Genomic DNA, 19,761 nt, shown 5'->3' on the forward strand with positions numbered 1-19,761 from the left:
AAAGTTAGAAAAAAGGTCACTAATGGGTCACCAGCTTCACTGTATCTGTAGTGGCTGACTTTCTTATGATGAAGGGGGCCCCCTTTAAGATGGTATGGATTCTAGGTGACTCCCTGTGCGAAGTGTCTATGAATGCACACAGGCTGGCTTGTGAGCGACCTCCATAGCAAGCGGCTTGCTATCTGGGCAGATACTGAAGAGGAGGAGCAGAGAGCACCGGAAGGGGACCCCAAAAGAGGAGGTTTAGGGCCACTCTGCAAGTATATAATGTTTGTTTTTTTTAAGAAAATAAAAGAGCTTTTAGAACATTTGTATGTTAAGGCAACCAAGTAGGAAAGTTTCCTCCCCCACTTTCAGGCACTGAAAAAGCTGGTGCTTTCCCAATCCCAGCTTTAGGTCTGAAGATGGCACTGTGCAGTACAAATTGTGTTTTTTAAGTACAACTTTTCATTGCAGGAGATATGTTTTGATAGTGACTGATTTTTATCCACTCCATAGCTTTACTAACTTCCATATTGAAGTGACCAACAGCATTGCTAGGCCCAACCATGTGCCATTGGTTTTCTACCAATGCAAGGCTACTGATGTCGCAGCTCATCCTAGTGTCCTTCGTGATGCACTCATAGTAGCCAGCTAATATAGTATATTCACTTGTTAACCAATCCAGAAGCAGCTGATTGAAAAGACCCATAACCTTGAGATGGGTGCTGTGTAAAAGTCCTGCACCACTCTAGAGGTTGTTAGCTGCTTAGTTTCAAATGCAGGTGTGTCCTTGGAAGTACGTGACCCTTTAAAATGTATTTTCCTTAAAACGGCGGTCTCCAAACTTTCCAAACATAAGGCCAGTTTACAGTCCTTCAGACATTTGGGGGCTGGACTGTGGCCAGTGACGGCAGAAAATGTCCCAGTGCTTAAGGTGTGGTGTTCAGATGCATAGTGCCTGTGGTCAGTAAGGAGGAGGAATAGTGCCCCGTCATTGGTATTACTAGGAGGAACAGTTCCTCATCGTTGGTATCAGTGGGATGAGTAGTGTTACATCATTGCAATCAGTAGGAGGAAGAATGTCTTGTCATTGGTGTCAGTGGGAGGAATAGTGCCCCATCATTGCTATCAGTGGGAGGAATAGTGCCCCATCACTGGTATTAGTCGGAGGAATAGTGCCCCATCACGGTATTAGTGCCCCATTATTGGTGTCAGTTGGGGGAATTATGCCCCATAGTTGTTGTCAGTGTTAGGTATAGTGGCTCAAATCAGTGGGAGGAATAGTGTCCCAAGGGCTGGATAAAGGCTAGAAAACACCACCTGCCTGGAGTTTGCATGTTCTCCCTGTGCCTGAGTGGGTTTCCTCCGGGTACTCCAGTTTCCTACCACACTCCAAAGACATGCTGGTAGGTTAATTGGATCCTGTCTAAATTTGCCCTAGTATGTGTATGTATGAATGTGAGTTAAGGACCTTACATTGTACGCCCCTTGAGGGTTAGGGATTGATGTAAATGTACAATATGTATGTAAAGCGCTGCATAAATTGACGGTGCTATATAAGTACCTTAAATAATAATAGAAAAGTGCCGAATCTGGCCCTTGGGCTGCAGTTTGAAGACCACTGCCTTAAAACATACAAGGTAATGCTCATGAGTGTCTCTGTTTCCTAGTAGTATATATCCATGGAAAGGCCCAATTACATTGATTGTCACTTTAGTAGGCCCCTGACATGTCCAAAGGTCTGTACAATAACTATGTTTTTGAAAGTTTGCTATTACTTATTAAGATGGTATTAATAAAATATTAAAATTAACGTGTTTCACCTTTATTTTGAACAAACCTGTACTCATCCAGAAAGCTAGATTATGATGAGTTTTCTTCTCCAGATCCTTCCCTGATTGGCTGTGTGACCTTGTAACCCTGTAAATGTAAATTTATATAGCATCCCGCATATCTGTTGGAACCTGGGGATCAATGGGGAGCAGGGATCTTTTTTAACTTGATTTAACTCTCATTTATTACATTTAATTGATTCATTTTAAGCTTTTTTTAGGGGGAGGATGGATCAGGTCAGGGGAGACTTGATCTATCCCCATTATGCAATCCCTACCAGCAGCAAGATACTTGTATTTACTATGTTAATGTCAGGGTAGGAGCCGAGGAACGGACAGGCAGGCCTAACAATGTAACGCACTGGCTGACGACAACCACCACCCACAGACCGAAGTCCCTCAGGGCGCGGAGTCTAAGTCCCAGGCTGCCCTTCACCAGGGCCCCTGATGGTGGGGATGGACTTGACGCAGCCAGGAACCAGGTCGCGGCCCCCGAGACACCTCAGCTGCGGTAATGGCCGCCGCCAATGGCGTGTAGCTGGTGGAAGAGACAAAAGAGTAGTCAGACAGGCCGGGGTCAACAACAACAGGACAAAACAGTACAGGACAGCAGACGAGAATCACAGGTCACAAGCCGGGTTCAGCAACAGAGGGTCAGATCAAAGGAGAATACAAAGAATAGTCAAGTCACAAGCCGAATCAGATACCAGGAGAGTCACGAGAGTCAGAACAGAGTAATAGCAACACAAAGACACAAGACACAAGTGCAAAGAGCATGTGCCGGCCACAGGCTTATATGTCATCAGCCACGCCCCTCTGGGGGATGGGCCTCAGAGACCTGAAGGCATAAAAGGATTCCCACCATGCACAGCAGAATCCAAGATGGACGCGAGCACATGGAGTAACATAACCTCAGGGAAAAGGTAGGACCTTGACAGTACCTCCTCCTCAAGGGCCCCTCCCCCTCCGCGGCTCAACAAAAGGTTTCTGAGGAAAGCGGGTATGAAAAGCGTGGAGGAGGGCAGGAGCATGGACATCCGCGGAAGGAACCCAGGAACGCTCCTCAGGACCATAACCGCGCCAATGAACCAGGAACTGTAATCGACCGCGCACCAATCGAGAGTCCAGGATCCGGCTCACCTCATACTCCTCATGACCGTCAACCCGGACAGGACGGGGCCAAGGCAGAGAGGTAGTGAAGCGATTGCAGATCAGAGGTTTCAACAGGGAAACATGAAAGATATTGGAGATCCGCATCCCAGACGGAAGGGCAAGGGCATAGGCCACCGGATTCACTTTGCGGAGAATGCGGAAAGGACCGACAAAACGGGGAGCTAGTTTGGGTGTGGGCACCCGAAGATTGAGGTTGCGAGTAGACAACCACACCCGATCGCCGACCTGGTAGGAAGGAGCGGGCAACCATCTGTGATCAGCCTGGAACTTCTGGCGCTGAGCTGAGTCCCTCAAGGCCCTCTGGATCTGCCCCCATGAAGAACGCAGGGCAGCAAGATGGTTCTCCACAGCCGGAATGTCCTGTGGTGAGAACCTCTCAGGTAATACCGCGGGTTGGAACCCATAGTTGGCCATGAAGGGAGACATCCCGGAGGAGGAGTTGACCGCCGAGTTCCTGGCAAACTCTGCCCAAGGCAGGAGATCGGCCCAATCGTCCTGATGGTCTGAAATATAACACCGAAGGAATTGTTCTAAGGCCTGATTGGAACGCTCCGCAGCCCCATTGGACTGCGGGTGGTAGGCTGAGGAAAAGGAGAGACTAATACCCAACTGGGAGCAGAAGGCGCGCCAGAATCTGGACACGAACTGACTCCCGCGGTCCGAGACAATCACCTTAGGCAACCCATGCAGGCGAAAAATCTCCCTGGAAAAGACCGTGGCCAGTTCTTGCGCTGTTGATAATTTCCTAAGTGGAATGCAATGGCACATCTTGGAAAACCGATCGACGATCATGAGGATGACCGTATGACCCCGAGACACCGGGAGGTCTACAATAAAATCCATACCTAGGTGTGACCAAGGACGCTCCCCATTGGGAATGGGTTGCAGAAGACCCAAAAGGAGATGCCGTGGAGACTTATTCTGGGCACAGATCGAACATGCCGCTACATAAGAGGCAATGTCGGCACGGAGGGTTGGCCACCAGAATAAGCGAGAGACGACCCAACACAGCTGGTTCTTCCCCGGATGCCCGGCAGTTTTGGCGTTATGGTAGGTACGCAGCAGGTGGGTGCGCAATCCCTCGGGTACAAAACATCTACCCTCCGGCTTCCCGGGAGGAGCATGAGATTGAGCCGCCAAAATCTGCTCCCCAAGAGGAGAGGTCAGACTGGTGCGAATGGCAGCCAGGATCTGATCTGGAGGAATAACTGAGATTGGCTCAGAGTCTTCCCTGGACAACTCAGAGTATTGCCGTGATAACGCATCAGCCCTGACATTCTTGGAACCAGGCAAATATGAAACCACATAGTTGAAGCGTGACAAGAACAGAGCCCATCTGGCCTGGCGGGGTGTCAATCTTTTGGCCTCCGAAAGATGTCAGGTTCTTATGATCGGTAAGAATGAGGACCGGAACCGCGGAGCCCTCGAGCAGGTGCCTCCATTCCTTGAGAGCCAGAATGATTGCCAACAACTCCCTATCTGCAATCTGGTAGTTGCACTCTGCAGAGGAAAGCTTCCTGGAGTAGAACCCACAGGGAAGTAGGGGTCCATCGGGCGACCGACGTTGAGACAGGAGAGCGCCTACTCCCGTCTCGGATGCATCAACCTCAAGGACGAAGGGCAATCCAGGATTGGGATGAGACAGTATCGGAGCCGACGCGAAGGCGGATTTCAGAGCCTCGAAAGCTACGATGGCCTCGGGTGGCCACTCGTGAGGATTACTGTCCTTCTTGGTTAGGTCTGAGAGAGGCTTTGCCAGCGTGGAGAAGTTCCGGATGAACTTCCGATAGTAGTTGGCAAAACCCAAAAAGCGCTGAATGGGCCGAAGACCATTGGGACGAGGCCACTGCAGAACCGCCGAAACCTTCTGAGGGTCCATGGAGAATCCCTCCGCAGAAATGATGTAGCCTAAAAAGGCAACTTGGGATCGATGGAATTCGCACTTCTCAAGTTTACAAAAAAGTTTGTTCTCACGTAATCGTTGCAGCACCTGCTTGACATCCTGGATATGGGACTCCATGGAGGCAGAGTAACCAGGATGTCATCCAAGTAAACTACCACGCACTGCTGCAACAAGTCACAAAGGACATCATTTATGAATTCCTGAAAAACTGCGGGCGCGTTACACAACCCGAAGGGCATCACCAGGTATTCGTAGTGACCGGTTCTGGTGTTAAACGCGGTCTTCCACTCATCCCCCTGTTTGATCCGTATGAGGTTGTACGCCGCCCTAAGGTCAAGTTTGGTAAAGACTGTTGCCCCCTTAAGGCGGTCGAACAACTCAGTAATCAAGGGAATCGGGTAGGCATTCTTAGTGGTGATTCGATTAAGACCCCTATAATCAATGCAAGGCCTCAATTCACCACCCTTCTTCTTTACAAAGAAAAAGCCCGCTCCTGCTGGGGAAGTAGACTTACGAATGTGCCCCCGGGAAAGCGCATCCGCAACGTACTCCTCCATGGCCTTATTCTCCGCAACCGAGAGAGGATACACCCTGCCACGCAGAGGAGTGGCACCGGGTTGCAAGGATATGGCGCAGTCGTAAGGACGATGAGCAGGTAAGGCACCAGCGCGTACCTTATCAAACACGTCCTGGTACTCCCCATAATCAGTGGGCAACGCAGAGTCCGAGGAGGCACACAACACCTTAACCGGCCCACGGATGCACCCGGCCCCACACTGTGGAGACCACGAGAGAATCTCGGCTGTTTGCCAATTGAAGGTTGGATTGTGCATCTGGAGCCATGGATACCCCAAAACCACCGAATAGTGCGGAGAAGAAATCACCTGGAAACAGGCCAACTCCCTGTGAACAGCCCCAATAGCTACTTCCACTGGCACAGTCTCGTGGGTAACCTGCGGTGGTTGCAGGGGCCTGCCATCTATCGCCTCGAGAACCAATGGGGTAACTCGAGCCTGCAGGGGAATGGAGTGCTGGGCAGCAAACGAGCTGTCCATAAACAAGCTCACAAATAAGCATAACTACGGGGACGAGGAGACTCCACCCAAGATCTGTCCCCGACAGGATCTCAGGTGAGAGCGTTTCCCGGACGGACAGGACAGGACTGCCGAAAGTGCCCACCAAGACCACAGTACAGGCAGCGACCCTCCCGACGCCGAGCGGCCCGCTCTCCCTCGGAAAGGCGCGCAAACCCCAGCTGCATGGGCTCACCACCAGACAATCTATCCCCAGGAGGCGTGGGAGGAGAGGGAGGAACGGGTGGGACAGAAAACGCAGGTGCCAGTCGATTGGAAGGCCTCCGCAGGTGTTCCTTGAGTGAAGGCCTCTCCCTGAGCCTGGTGTCAATCAGGATCAGGAAAGAGATGAGCTCCTCCAACACCACAGGCAGTTCCTTAGCTGCAATCTCGTCCTTCAGTGTGTCAGAAAGACCATGGGAAAACGCAGCCACCAGAGCCTCATTGTTCCAACCGACCTCTGCCGCCAGGGTACGAAACTCTATGGCGTACTCGGCCACGGTCCGTGAACCCTGATGCATGGTCATGAGCAGCTTGGCCGCCGAGGCGGAACGAGCCGGTACGTCGAATACCCTACGGAAGGCATCGACAAAACCGGAAAAATCTTGAATCACCGGGTCGTTCCTCTCCCATAAGGGATTTGCCCAGGCCAAGGCCTTGTCTGAGAGTAGTGAAATTAGGAACCCAACCTTTGACTTCTCAGACGGGAAGGCGTTGGGTATTAATTCAAAATAAATACCCACCTGGTTGAGGAACCCACGACACTGACTCGGCTCACCCCTAAAGCGCTGTGGAAGAGGGGCAGAACCAGTCATACCTCTGGGTGCCGCTGATGCAGCCGCCGAGGTGGTGGACGCAAAAGGCGGAGAAGCAGCGGGAGAGACCACCGGAGTGACTACCGGCCTAATAGCACCAGGAGCAAGGTGTGCAGTGCGTGCAAGCAGAGTTTGCAATGCCTGAGCGAACTGATCCAACAGGTGATCCTGTTGATCGAGTCTGGCGACTAGCGTTGGGAGCGAAGGCGTGCCTGCACCGTCAGGGTTCATGGCACTTGTGTAATGTCAGGGCAGGAGCCGAGGAACGGACAGGCAGGCCTAACAATGTAACGCACTGGCTGACGACAACCACCACCCACAGACCGAAGTCCCTCAGGGCGCGGAGTCTAAGTCCCAGGCTGCCCTTCACCAGGGCCCCTGATGGTGGGGATGGACTTGACGCAGCCAGGAACCAGGTCGCGGCCCCCGAGACACCTCAGCTGCGGTAATGGCCGCCGCCAATGGCGTGTAGCTGGTGGAAGAGACAAAAGAGTAGTCAGACAGGCCGGGGTCAACAACAACAGGACAAAACAGTACAGGACAGCAGACGAGAATCACAGGTCACAAGCCGGGTTCAGCAACAGAGGGTCAGATCAAAGGAGAATACAAAGAATAGTCAAGTCACAAGCCGAATCAGATACCAGGAGAGTCACGAGAGTCAGAACAGAGTAATAGCAACACAAAGACACAAGACACAAGTGCAAAGAGCATGTGCGGGCCACAGGCTTATATGTCATCAGCCACGCCCCTCTGGGGGATGGACCTCAGAGACCTGAAGGCATAAAAGGATTCCCACCATGCACAGCAGAATCCAAGATGGACGCCAGCACATGGAGTAACATAACCTCAGGGAAAAGGTAGGACCTTGACAGTTAAGTGAGCAATATATGCCTTTTGCAGTAATATTTTACTGCAGGTGTACAGTAGATGGGGGAAAGGCTGGATTAGCATCACAACACTTCTTTTTTAAACACAAAGACATGTTAAATTGCTCTTAGCAAGCTCTCTATAGCATGTTAGCCATCCCAGAAACTGATTGATTCAGCCCCTGGACTACAGCAAAGCTGTCACTGGCAGCTGGTAATTCCAGCACTAAAGACCTGCAGAGTCCCTGACACTCACTACCACAGTGTATAACCCAGTGTGCTCCAAACCTGAACGGACGTCTGGAGGACATCAGCCTCACACTAAGCTCTGCTGGGCAGCATGCAAACAATGGACTAGGTTCTGGGACCCACATCAGATGCTTTGCCCAGCCCTTGGGGAAGTCAGGCTGAGCAGATCCCAATGTAGATGGGCTTAGACAGGGGCGGACTGACCATTCGAGAACTCGGGCACTGCCCGAGGGCCCGGGGTCAGTAGGGGGCCCCATGAAATGCCCCTGGTACCTTTTATAGGCTTTTTTTGGGTGTGCTGTGAGTGTGGGCAAGGACACAGGGGCCCCATGATCCCCTATTTCCCGGGGGCCCCATGAGTTGTCAGTCCGCCCCTGGGCTTAGACAACCTTTTATAAAGTCTTATCAAGCCTTCACAAATCATTTGAGACCAAACTTAAGTCTGGACCAAACTCAAAATGGAACTTCACAGAAAAATGGAAGTTTTGCATTTCCTTGCTCTTCTCTTCTACTTTTGGAACATCTTTTTTGGGGGGAAGGAAACGAGAAGGTACCTAGTTTTGATACCCGCTCCCCAGTTCCACTAGAATCACCTGAATCCACCGAAAGTTCACCCTCATCCCTGCCTGCAACCTTCTGGGACACATCACAGGTCCCAGAAGTCTGCGGGACCATTCACACAGCACAGTGCAGTTCCTGCTTGCAAAGTGGGGAGCCTGAGCTTCACATCTGGCTTTCCAAACTGATAATGGCCCAAAGACCCATGATGGACTGGCCTGGGTGAGTACAGCACGGGAACCTTGGACTGGTAAGTGTCCTATTATTAATTAAAAGTCAGCACCTACACTATTTATAGCTGCTGACTTTTAATTTTTTTAAAATGACTGGAGAACCACTTTAAAGTGGAACTTTAGTCAGAAAATTAAGTCTTGCTAGATCACTTCAGGCTGACCCCTTTTGTAGGTATAACTATGTAAAACATTACAAATAAGTGCCTATATTGTTAAAAATCCAGTAATATACTGGGTCACCCTGCTCTGCACATGCTCAGTTGCTCTCTATTTTTAGGCACCGTGCCGAATTTGTAGAGGCCGGTCTGCTGACAGTATAAAGATTAAAGCGGAACTAAACCTGTTGATTTAACAATTTCAAAAATCAGTTACAATCTCAGAAAGCTAGCAATGCTAACTGTCACATTTGCTTGTGCTCTAAACCAAGCTGTCTAACCATCAAATGACTGGTGTTATATCTGATCATATGTGCAGCACCATGGCAGTTGCAGATCAAACAGATGGTAGCTTCCCTGGCTGAAAAGGATAGGGGGGTTTAGTTATGCTTTAACTGCTGCTCAGGGCTCTGGGCTTCAACAAAATGGCAGCCTCCAGCAAGGAGAAACAGGAACAACGCTGGAGGCAATTTACAATACGCACACTAATTTTGGTAGCATCATTATCGGAATGTAAAATGTATGTTCCTTCCTAAAGAACATTACTTTTTATCAATTGTTATGAGTAAAGTTCCGCTTTAAGTCCTGCTAGATCACTTCAGACTGGCCCCTATTGGAAGTATAGCTATGTCAAACATTAACAATAAGTGTCTATACTGTTTAAAATCCAGTAGTACACTGTCTCACCCTGCTCTGCACATGCTCAGTTGCTCTCCAAATTTAGGCATTTTAGGCACTGCCGAATTTGTCGAGGCTGATCTGCTGACAGCCTTAAATCGGAATTAATCCCTTCTATCTTTTACAGCCAAGGAAGCTGCTTCTGTTTGATCTGCAACTGCCATGGTGCACCACATGTGATCAGTTCAGCTTTGAGACCAGCCATTTGATGGTTTGATAGTTTGGTTGAGGACACAAGCTAGTGTGACAGTTAGCAATCCCGGCATTCCAGGAATGTAACTTTTTTTTTTTAAACCATTAAATCGATGGGTATAGTTCCACTTAATGATTTACTGCTGTTCAGGGGCTCTAGGCTTCAACAAAATGGCACCCTCTAGTAAGAAGAAATAGGAGCAATGCTGAAGGCAATTTACAGCATAAACTAATTTTGGTTGCATAATTATTAATGCGAAATGTATGTTCCTTGCTAAAGAACATTATTTTTTAGCAAGTTGTTATGGATAAAGTTCCACTTTGTTCATTTTTCATTTCAGAAGCTTACAACCACGTTAAATCCTTTCGTTTATATGCCGTAACACTTGGAACACTTCCAAAGCACTCTTGTTGCCTCTGCTAGCCTATATAAAACGATGTGCATCATATATATGTTTTAGCTAAGCATATTTAGTCTGTGCTAAAGCTGCCATATTTAAATAATCACTAACCATTTTCTTGTTTGCAAACAATATGTCGGGCCTCTATTATCTCAGCATGCAAGCTTGTCACTCGCAGTGAAGTTTCCATTAGTGGCTGTCATAGTAATTGATTGTAACATGTCACTTTTATGACAGATAAACAGCACTTTATACAGAAGTGAAAAGAGAAAATTGAAGAAGAAAATTGAAGAAGTTACTGTTATTACTGAGTTTCTTTTTTTAACAGAAAAAGGCTAGTAAAAAAATAAGCAAAAAGTTCAATTCTACCATTTTGTGAATGCATTGATAAAAGTGGCATACTTACAATATCATTTCTTTTATTTAAAGTGTATGTAAACTTAAACAGTAAACGTCTTCTGTTTTTTTCATGTTGTTCTATTAAATATACACTGTGTTGCCAAAAGTATTGGGACGCCTGCCTTTACATGCACATGAATGTTAATGGCATCCGAGTCTTAGTCCGTAGGGTTCAATATTGAGTTGGCCCACCCTTTGCAGCTATAACAGCTTCAATTCTTCTGAGAAGGCCGTCCACAAGGTTTAGGAGGGTGTCTATGGGAATGTTGGACCATTCTTCCAGAAGCACATTTGTGAGGCCAGGCACTGATGTTGGACGAGAAGGCCTGGCTTGCAGTCTCTGCTCTAGTTCTTCCCAAAGGTGTTCTATCGGGTGGAGGTCAGGACTCTGTGCAGGCCAGTCAAGTTCCTCCACCCCAAACTTGCTCATCCATATCTTTATTGACTCTATATGGACCTTGTTTTGTGCACTGGTCCCCAAACTGTTCCCACAAAGTTGGAAGCATGAAATTGTCCAAAATGTCTTGGTATGCTGGTGCCTTAGGAGTTCCCTTCACTGGAACTAAGGGGCGAAGGCCAACCCCTGAAAAACAACCCCACACCATAATCCCTCCTCCACCAAACTTTACACTTGGCACAATGCAGTCAGGCAAGTACCGTTCTCCTGGAAACCACAAACCCAGACATGCCTATTGGATCATCACTCCAGAGAACACGTCTCCACTGCTGTAGAGTCCAGTGGCGGCGTGTTTTACACCACTGTATCCAACGCTTTGCATTGCACTTGGTGATGTAAGGCTTGGATGCAGCTGCTCGGCCATGGAAACCCATTCCATGAAGCTCTCTATGCACTGTGGTTGTGCTAATCTGAAGGCCACACAACGTTTGGAGGTCTTTAGCTATTTACTCTGCAGACAGTTGGCGACTTCTGCACACTGTGCACTTCTGCATGCGCTGACCGCGCTCTGTCATTTTACATGACTTACCACTTTGTGACTGAGTTGCTGTTGTTCCCAGTTGCTTCCACTTTGTTATAATGCCACTAACAGTTGATGGTGGAATTTTTAGTAGCAATGAAATTTCATGGATGAACTTATTGCACAGGTTGCACCCTATCACGGTACCACGCTTGAATTCACTGAGCTCCTGAGAGCGACCCATTCTTTCACAAATGTTTGTAGAAGCAGTCTGCCTGCCTATGTGCTTGATTTTATTCACCTGTGGCCATGGAGGTGATTGGAACACCTGAATTCAATGATCTGGAGTGGTGTCCCAATACTTTTGGCAATATAGTGTATCATTGAAAGTATTTAGGTATAACTGTTCTGTGATTGCAAAAGAAAAAAACATTGTCTATGCCAGAAATCTCAGAAGTTGTTAACATCATGTACATTCTGCCTTTGCTGTTAGAAGTTAGGGTTGTTACCAGCTTTCTATCTGGATTACAGAACACCCCTCCCCATGTTATGAAGACGAAAAAGGGGTTTTGTAGTCATAGCACACTTCCTGTCTAAGGGAGACAATGTTTGGAGGAAGGTGCTGCTTATTCAGCTGCCGCTGACAAAACTGGAGAGCAGTGGTTCCACTCTGTCGGGTGAGCAAGGCATAGGAGTGAGACAGTGGCTGTCAGATTGCTGACTCACTTCTGTTTTTGGGAAAAAACACAGCAGTCATGTGAATGCTGTTGCCTACTTCTGCCGCCAGGGAAGCCTATTAGAGGACTGGTATGTCCTCTGTACAGGACACCTGGTGGCCATCTTGGGAGAGCCCTATTCTGATTGGACACATGTTCTTCTAAGATTTCGGTGGCCATCTTGAACCCAGAGGGGATATATATGTATGTAGAGAGAGAAACCCGACTTGTCAGGGACAGTTAGGTTTAGTGCAGAGAAAGGCTCCTACTATATATGGATAGTTTGGGGACCATCTGGATGCCACCCTAACGTTCTGGAAAAATCACCCTCGTTCTGCTGTTAAAGTATTGGCATAACCATATGCTAGTGGAGTAGGAAAAAAGCTAAGACACCTCCATCATCTGTCTCCTGTTGCATGGCCATGTGGAATCCTTCTTAAAGTGGAACTAAAGACACACATACTGTACTTACTTTAATCTCAATGGTCCATCACCTGTGATATCCATTGCTGGTGCCAGTGTCCTCTCTCTTGTTTCTTCCAGTTGCCGGTCTTCAGCTGCTTCGATTGGTTGGCACGGGATGATGGCATGTGCAGGAGTGAAGTCAACCCAGCACAATGCCATACACAGCTCAGTGTACATTCCGCAGAGGATTGCAAATAGACAGGTAAGTATACTTTATTGCAGAAGAGGCATTGCATGTCTTTTCTTTAATAAATACCCTGCCTGTCCACAATTTTTTACACAAGCCAAGAGAAAACAGTGCCTCTAAGTGCACACTTCTCAAAAACTTTAATAGTAAATAAGAAAGGGAAATCACATTTGAGTAAATTTAAACAGGCTTATCAGTAAAGTAGGTAACCGGACTGCCTGTCCACTGTCGCGGGATGACGCTGCAGTATAGTAGTAGGGCCTGTGTGGATGAGGAAGCTGGCTGGAACCTCTGCTGGTCTGTGAAGCCTGCTTGGAGCGCAGCCGTGAACCACAGCATCCAGCGTCATAACGTCACCCAAATGCAACGCGTTTCTGAGCATGCATGAGGTCCACAACAGGCTTGAGCACTCCTTTCTCAATGGCTAGATTTACATGAAGCCTTACAGGGGGAGCAAAGGGTGTGAATAACAATAAGGAGAAGTGGCATAAGAAAAGAAAAAGAAGAATAACTGAAATCACAATGCAGAATGATTTGTACATACAATCTAAACTGTAAATACACAGTAAAATATGATATAGCAGAATTATTATATAAACAAAGATTATTATAAATCAAATATAGGGGTTGGACAAAAATATGGAAACACCAGGTAAAAGAACAAAATTGTTACCTAATATGGTGTTGGACCGCCTTTGACATCCAAGACAGCCTGAATTCTCCTAAGAATTGATAAATATAAGTCTTGGATGGTGGATAATGGAAGCTCATAACACTCTTCATGCAAAAATCGTCCCAGTTCTCTCAGAGATGCTGGAGGTGGAAAACGAACCAGACCTTGTTCTACACAATTGACCATAGTGGCTCTGCAGCACTCAAGGTGTGGGACTTTACATGCTCGTCAAACCATGATTTGACAACACCAGCTGTTTGAATAAGAGCATTATCATGTTGGTAAATGTCGCTGCCTTCGGGAAGCAATGTCTGCACCATGGGGTGCACATGGTCGACCAAAATTTGTACATAGTCACTGGCAGTGACTCTACCTTTAAAGGCGATGATGGGGCTTGTAGAATACAAAGATATGGCTGCCCAAACCATGACTACGTAAGCTTGGGATGGTGTTTGCCACACACAAACACGTCCAGTGGTTGGGAACAGTGTGAAGCTCGATTCATCAGACAATATTACAGTCGATCGATAGTCCATAATTTATGGGTATTGCACCACTCTCTCCTCTTCTGAGCATTAATATCGGTCACTAGTGGTGTGGCAATTGCAGCTCACCCGTGAATGTTTTGCTTATGGAGTTCCATCCACACAGTTTTTGTGGACACGGGCTTTGGAAGACTGAGATTGAGCTTTGCAGTCACTTTTTCAGCAGTTATTTTCTTATTTGGGGTTAATGTCCTTTTGTCTCTTTCAGTCAGTTGACCCTGTCGACTGCGCTTATGCTTATTAGACAATGCTTTCCTAGAAACTGTATATGCCATCATAATCTTTGATACTGTACCCCACGACTTGGAAAATAAATTGGCAACTTCAGTCACAGAGGCACCAGCTAAGCGACACCAACAATTTGCCCTCTTTGAAGCTCAGTAAGCTCTGACATGACTCCATATTACTAGCAGTACACGCAGTGAATGACAAAAGTGAGGCTTCTCACTTGTTAGCTAGGTGTCTCATCACAGAGCGGAAGCAAAAGAGTGTTACATTACTTCCGCTTTCAATGAGAAACATGTTGTTATTTTTGCACCTCCAAATCATGCAGTGCTTCTAAATTTTTGTTCAACCCCTGTATATGTATATATAAAACAGAATGGATATTATAAAAGGACATGATGTCCGTCTGCTGCATGATACAGTGATAAAACATAGATTAAAAGACAGATATATACCAGCTACAGATGATCATAATATGGTATAAAGGAGTACATGTATATGTATATACATGCATATACAGTCATGACCAAAAATATTAGCACCCCTGCTTTTCAAATTGTTGCAATTACAAATGTTTAGGAATTCTCATATTTATTTCTTTTGTTTGTATTGGTATGATACAAAAAAGTGGAGAAACAAAAAGCCAAATATGACACATTCTAAACAAAACCCCAAAAATGGAATGGACAAAATTATTGGCACCTTCTCAAAATTGTAAGAAATAATTGCATTCCAAGCTTGTGATGCTCCTGTAATTTGTAATTAAAATCACCTGTATCAATTAACATATCTTAATGTTCCTGTGTCCATTGTGCACAACATTGTCATGAAGTTTACAGCCCATGGCACTGTAGCTAATCTCCCTGGACGTGGATGATAGAGCAAAACATGACCAAAGATTGCAACAAAGGTACATACACTATACTGTATATAAAAAGAAGCATACATATATTTATACATAGTGGACCTGAATAACCTTAAAAACTTTATCAACCACATGGAGTACTTACTAGGATAGACCACCTACGAAAATGTATAGGTTTGCAGACCACCCATTAAAAGGGGATGAGATACCTGTGGACAAGGATAATAATGTTGTCAGAAAGATGAATGTGAAATGTTAGAACAAATGTGACATACTCATAGATAGCAATATTGTATTAATTTGAAGAAATACTTTAATCTTTATAAAATGGGTGGTAAGTATTGTACAGTATCTTATATTATGGTGGCAATATCTAGTTCCTCATTGAAGCATACAGAGGACAAGGTGTCCAAGGCATAGATCCAATAGGTCTCCCTTTGGCAGAGCCTATTGAAGTCCCTGGTGCGGAGTGCTTCCATAGGCTCTACCAAAGGGGAACTTGGATCTATGCCTTGGACACCTTGTCGCCTGCAGACCTCAACAAGGAACAAGAGATTGCCACCATACTATAAGATACAATACATATGTACAGTGTGTATATATATATATATATATATATATATATATATATCTTTTGATCTATATGTTTTATCACTGTATTGTGCAGCAAGCGGATATCCCTTCTGTTTTATATACAGAAGTATTTGAACACCCTGCGATTTTGCAAGTTCTCTCACTTAGAAATCATGGAGGGGTCTGAAATTCACATTGTAGGTGAATTCCCACTCTGAGAGACAGAATTAAAAAAAAAATTCAGGAAATCACATTGTATTATTTTTAAAGAATGTATTTGTCTTGCACTGCTGAACATAAGTATTTGAACACCTGAGAAAATCAGTGTTAATATTTGGTACAGAAGCCTTTGTTTCCAATTCCAGAGGTCAAACGTTTCCTGTAGTTCTTGACCAGGTTTGCACACACTGCAACAGGGATTTTGGCCCACTCCTCCACACAGATCTCCTCCACACAGATGTGTCAGGTTTCGGGGCTGTTGCTGAGCAACACGGAGTTTCAGCTCCCTCCAAAGATGTTCTATTGGATTTAGGTCTGGAGACTGGCTAGGCCACGCCAGAACCTTGATATGCTTCTTTCGGAGCCACTCCTTGGTTATCCTGGCTGTGTGCTTCGGGTTGTTGTCATGTTGGAAGACCCAGCCACGACCCATCTTTAATGCTCTGATTGAGGGAAGGAGGTTGTTGCTCAAAATCTCACAATAAATGGCCCCATTCATCCTCTCCTTAATACAGTGCAGTCGTCCTGTCCCCGTCGCACAAAATCACCTCCAAAGCATGATGTTACCACCCCCATGCTTCACAGTAGGGATGGTGTTCTTGGGATGAAACTCTGAAACTCATCCTTCTTTTTCCTCCAAACACGATGAGTGAAGTTTAGACCAAAAAGTTCTACTTTAGTCTCATCTGACTACATGACTTTCTCCCATGCCTCCTCTGGATCATCCAGATGGTCATTGGCAAACTTCAGACGGGCCTGGACATGTGATGACTTGAGCAGGGGAACCTTCTGTGCAATGCATGATTTGAAATCATGACGGCGTAGTGTTCTACCGACAGTGACCTTTGAAACTGTGGTCCCAGCTCTCTTCATGTCATTGACCAGCTTCTCCCTTGTAGTTCTGGGCTGATTCCTTACCTTTCTTATCATCAGTGATACCCCACGAGGTGAGATCTTGCATGGAGCCCCAGTCCGAGGGAGACTGACAGTCGTCTTTAGCCTCTTCCATTTTCTAACAATTGCTCCAACAGGTGATCTATTTTCACCAAGCTGCTTGGCAATTGCCCCGTAGCCCTTTCCAGCCTTGTGGAGGTCCACAATTTTGTCTCTGGTGTCTTTTGACAGCTCTTTGATGTTGCCCATGGTAGTAGTTGGCCTCTGTCTGACTGCGGGGTGGACAGGTGTCTTTAACCACCTCCCGTCCGGCCGTTGTTTATAAACGGCCAGACGGTGGCACTGCAGGGTCGGATGGCCGTCTATAAATGGCCTCCCCGCACCCTGCTTGTGTGCGCTCCCTGGGAGCGCGCAGCACCGCAATCCAGTGCCCGCTGTGTCCTCCGGACACAGTGAAACACCGATCGTCGGACAGGACCTCTGTACGAGGTCCCGATCATGTGATCACTGATTGGCCAATCAGTGATCACATGCAAAGTAGTAAGCAAGATGCCACTTCTGACATCATTGCTTACTACGTGTGAAATCTGTGAATGATCACAGAGGTCACATGGTACAAGGCTATTCACAAAAGCCTTGTACCATGTGACAAGCTGTGACCAATCACAGCTCACTCAGTACTTCTCAATGAGTGCAAGAATGCACACAGAGAGAAAGAGAAATGATTGCTTTTACATCCTATATGGGTGTAAAAGCAATCAGTGTAAAAAAAAAAAAAAATCTTCATCACCCCCCACAAGTAGTACAGTGTCACCATGGTGACACTGTACTGCTAGGGTGACAGTATGTAAAAAAAAAAATAAAAATAAAAAATAATAATATAAAAAAATAAAATAAAAATGTAAAAAAAAATTATAATTTTTGCTTATAAACTAATTTGGATTTTTTTTTTTTTACTAAAAAGATAACGGAATAAATTTCGGCTAAGATTTATGATGAAATAATATTTATTTGCAAAATTTTATAAAAAAACACTTTTTTTCAAAATTTTTGGACATTTCATTTACATAGCAAAAAAAATACAAATCCCAGTGGTGAATAAATACCACCAAAATAAAGCTTTATCTGTCTCAAAAAAATGGTAAAAAATTCATTTGGGTACAGTGTTGCATGACCGCGCAATTGTCATTCAAAGTGTGATAGTGCTAAAAGCTGAAAATTGCCCTGGTCAGGAAGGGGGTAAAAGTGTCCGGTCTGGAAGTGGTTAAAGAGCTCAGACAGGTGCTACTAAGTTAGATTAATGAGTGGAGTAGAGGTGGACTTTTTAAAGGCACAGTAACTGGTCTTTGAGAGCCAGAATTCTTGCTGTTTCTTAGGTGTTCAAATACTTATGTTCAGCAGTGCAAGACAAATAAATTCTTTAAAAATCATACAATGTGATTTCCTGAATTTTTTTTTTAATTCTGTCTCTCAGAGTGGGAATGCACCTACAATGTGAATTTCAGACCCCTCCATGATTTCTAAGGGGAGAACTTGCAAAATCGCAGGGTGTTCAAATACTTCTGTTCCTCACTGTACATATATTTCACTTATAATAATCTTTGTTTATATAATAATTCCATTATTTCAGTCTCTCCCTCATTTTAGTTTTTCTTATGCCACTCCTCTTTATTGTTATTCACATCCTTTGTACCCTTATAGGGCTCCTCTGTAAATTCTGCCATCAGCTTGAGATCCCACGATGGTGGACAGGCAGCCCGGTTACCCGCTTTACTGATGAGCCTGCTATAATTTTCTCAAATGTGAGTTGCCTAACTTATCTACTATTAAAGTTTTTTAGAAGTCTGCACTTAGAGGCAGTGTTTTCTCTTGGCTTGTGTCTTTCTACATAGAGTTGGTTTCTGCTCTACAACTACAGCCTGCCCAGAGTGCTTGGACTTATTACATCTATTTCTACGTTGGACTTTTAATGTATGTAATGATTACATGTTCCATGCGCCTCTATTTCCTAATGCATTCACAATATTTTAGTTTTTCATTTTAATTACAATTTACTGAAGATATTTTAAGCTTGTGTCGTTAAAGGATAAGTTCACCAACATGTTACACCTGTATTTAGGGTGTAACATGTAACATGTTACTAATGCAGCAGCCCCGCACCCCCCGATCTCCACTGTGACAGCAGGCAGGGGATCTTCTCCCCGCTCCCGCTGTCACAGTTTAAAAACAATGCGGCTGTGTGGGGCTCCACCCAGACAGATGTACCATTCATTCACAGAATTCTGTGAAAGATTGTACTACAAGTCCTGTCTGCCACCACAGTCAATGGGGGAAAACAATTTATACACTGATATTTTCATTGTAATCTCCCTGAGCAATTTTTTTTTAGCTAAATTCTGAAAAAGAGTCGAAACTCAGACTACAGTCTAAATATTCTGGCACCTCAGCGCGTTTAGTAACATTATTAAAGTGGAGCTCCACCCAAAAGGGGAAGTTCCACTTTAAGCCTTTGTTCTCCACTCCCCATTAAGGATTAGCACCGTTGGGGAGTGGGGGGGGGGGTACCCAAAATTTGACAGGTACCCGCTCCCACTTCTGCTGCGACCGCTGAAGCAGAATTTGTCCCCTACCCCCCTCCCTCCTTGTAGTCTTCTGGGACACGTGACAGGTCCCAGAAGACTACGGGGCCATTCATGGGACAGGTAAGTGGCTGACTTTAAGAGTAAACAGCTAAATTTTTTAAGCTGATGACTTTTATTTTTTTTTCAGGTGGAAATCCACTTTAAGTGTGTTTTATTGTAACCTTTGACTTTTTTGCTTGTGGTGTTAAGACTTCGTATCCTCATTTTTGAGATATTGTTTTATTGTAATGTGAACTTTTTTGACTTTTTATAGACTTTACATCTCATCCACACTAAAAAAGTGGAACTTGAGTCCGGAAAACGCATTGAGTTAGAGAGATAATCCCATTAC

The sequence above is a fragment of the Staurois parvus genome, unplaced genomic scaffold, assembly GCF_062004578.1.
Source record: "Staurois parvus isolate SC_StPar_1 unplaced genomic scaffold, SC_StPar_1.0 ptg000564l, whole genome shotgun sequence".
NCBI lineage: Eukaryota > Metazoa > Chordata > Amphibia > Anura > Ranidae > Staurois > Staurois parvus.